At 34.2% G+C, this 2,725-nt stretch overlaps 1 non-coding gene across 1 annotated transcript; it reads right to left on the bottom strand.

Annotated features, from left to right (window-relative positions):
* Nucleotides 1–1,715: 1,715 nt before the first annotated feature.
* Nucleotides 1,716–1,823, bottom strand: LOC148550962 (small nucleolar RNA R71). Its single transcript, XR_015893767.1, has one exon. It is a non-coding gene; the product is annotated as a small nucleolar RNA R71 (small nucleolar RNA).
* Between the last annotated feature and the right edge of the window lie 902 nt (nt 1,824–2,725).

The following is a 2,725-nucleotide window of genomic DNA, read 5'->3' as shown; positions in this document are numbered from 1 at the left end:
ATCAAAAATTTTTCAAAAATATGTTCTTGATGTTCATCATGATCTTCAAAGTGTTCTTGGTGTTCATCTTGACATTCATAGTGTTCTTGCATGCATCATGTGTTTTGATTCATAATTTTCATATTGTGAGTCATTTTTTATGTTTTTCTCTCTCATCATTAAAAATTCAAAAAGCAAAAAAATATCTTTCCCTTTTTCACTCATAAATTTCAAAAATTTGGATTGACTTTTTCAAAACTTTTTAAAATTTAGTTGTTTCTTATGAGTCAAATCAAATTTTCAATTTAAAAATCTGATCTTTTTCAAAATCTTTTTCAAAAATCAAATCTTTTTCAAAAATCAAATCTTTTTCATTTTTCTTATTTATTTTCGAAAATTTTAAAAATATTTTTCAAAAATCTTTTTCTTAATTCTATCTCATAATTTTCGAAAATATCCTCAACAATTAATGTTTTGATTCAAAAATTTCAAGTTTGTTACTTACTTGTTAAGAAAGATTCAAACTTTAAGTTCTAGAATCATATCTTGTGATTTCTTGTGAATCAAGTCATTAATTGTGATTTTAAAAATCAAATCTTTTTTTAAAACTAATTTCAATCATATCTTTTCAAAAAGATCTTTTTATCTTATCTTTTTCAAAATCATATCCTTTTAATCATATCTTTTTAAAACATATTTTTTTTCAAAAATTTGATTTTAAAATATCTTTTCTAACTTCTTATCTTCTTATCTTTTCAAAATTGATTTTCAAATTTGTTTCAACTAACTAATTAACTTTTTGTTTGTTTCTTATCTTCTTCAAAACTACCTAACTAACTCTCTCCCTCTAATTTTCGAAAATCTCTTCCCTCTTTTTCAAAAATTCTTTTTAATTAACTAATTGTTTCAAATTTTAATTTTAATTTATTTCTTCTTTTAATTTTCGAAAATCACTAACCATTTTTCAAAAATAATTTTCGAAAATCCTTCTCTCTCATCTCCTTCTATTTATTTATTCATCTACTAACACTTCTCTCCTACCCAAAAATTCGAACACTACCTCCCTCTCTGTGTTCGAGTTTTTCCTCTTCTCTTCTTTACATTACATTATTTTCTTCTTCTACTCACACAGGGGAACCTCTATACCTAGGTAAAAAAGGATCCCTATTATTATTATTATTTTTCTGTTCCCTCTTTTTCATATGAACAGGAGCAAGGACAAGAACATTCTTGTTGAAGCAGACCCTGAACCTGAAAGGACTCTGAAGAGGAAACTAAGAGAAGCTAAAATACAACAATCCAGAGATAACCTTACAGAAATTTTCGAACAGGAAGAGGAGATGGCAGCCGAAAATAATAATAATGCAAGGAGGATGCTTGGTGACTTTACTGCACCTAATTCCAATTTACATGGAAGAAGCATCTCCATCCCTACCATTGGAGCAAACAATTTTGAGCTGAAACCTCAATTAGTTTCTCTGATGCAACAAAACTGCAAGTTTCATGGACTTCCATCTGAAGATCCTTTTCAGTTCTTAACTGAATTCTTGCAGATCTGTGATACTGTTAAGACTAATGGAGTAGATCCTGAAGTCTACAGGCTCATGCTTTTCCCGTTTGCTGTAAGAGACAGAGCTAGAGTGTGGTTGGACTCTCAACCCAAAGATAGCCTGAACTCTTGGGATAAGCTGGTCACGACTTTCTTAGCCAAGTTCTTTCCTCCTCAAAAGCTGAGTAAGCTTAGAGTGGATGTTCAAACCTTCAGACAGAAGGAAGGTGGATCCCTCTATGAAGCTTGGGAGAGATACAAGCAACTGACCAAAAAGTGTCCTTCTGACATGCTTTCAGAATGGACCATCCTGGATATATTCTATGATGGTCTGTCTGAATTAGCTAAGATGTCATTGGATACTTCTGCAGGTGGATCCATTCACCTAAAGAAAATGCCTGCAGAAGCTCAAGAACTCATTGACATGGTTGCTAATAACCAGTTCATGTACACTTCTGAGAGGAATCCTGTGAGTAATGGGACGCCTCAAAAGAAGGGAGTTCTTGAAATTGATACTCTGAATGCCATATTGGCCCAGAATAAAATATTGACTCAGCAAGTCAATATGATTTCTCAGAGTCTGAATGGAATGCAAGCTGCATCCAACAGTACTCAAGAGGCATCTTCTGAAGAAGAAGCTTATGATCCTGAAAACCCTGCAATAGCAGAGGTGAATTACATGGGTGAACCATATGGAAACACCTATAATCCCTCATGGAGAAATCACCCAAATCTCTCATGAAAGGATCAACAAAAGCCTCAACAAGGCTTTAATAATGGTGGAAGAAACAGGTTTAGCAATAGCAAGCCTTTTCCATCATCCACTCAGCAACAGACAGAGAACTCTGAACAAAATGCCTCTAATTTAGCAAACTTAGTCTCTGATCTATCTAAGGCCACTCTGAGTTTTATGAATGAAACAAGGTCCTCCATTAGAAATTTGGAGGCACAAGTGGGCCAGCTGAGTAAGAAGATCACTGAAACCCCTCCTAGCGCTCTCCCAAGCAATACAGAAGAGAATCCAAAAGGAGAGTGCAAGGCCATTGAATTGACCATCATGGCTGAACCCACAAGAGAGGAGAAGGACGTGAATCCCAAGGAGGAAGACCTCCTGGGACGTCCAGTGATCAATAAGGAGTTTCCCTCTGAGGAACTAAAGGACTCTAGGGCTCATCTAGAGACCATAGAGATTCCATT

Source organism: Arachis ipaensis, chromosome B7 (assembly GCF_059453495.1).
Source record: "Arachis ipaensis isolate K30076 ecotype BB chromosome B7, ASM5945349v1, whole genome shotgun sequence".
Lineage (NCBI taxonomy): Eukaryota > Viridiplantae > Streptophyta > Magnoliopsida > Fabales > Fabaceae > Arachis > Arachis ipaensis.
This window is presented reverse-complemented; position numbering and strand designations above follow the sequence as displayed.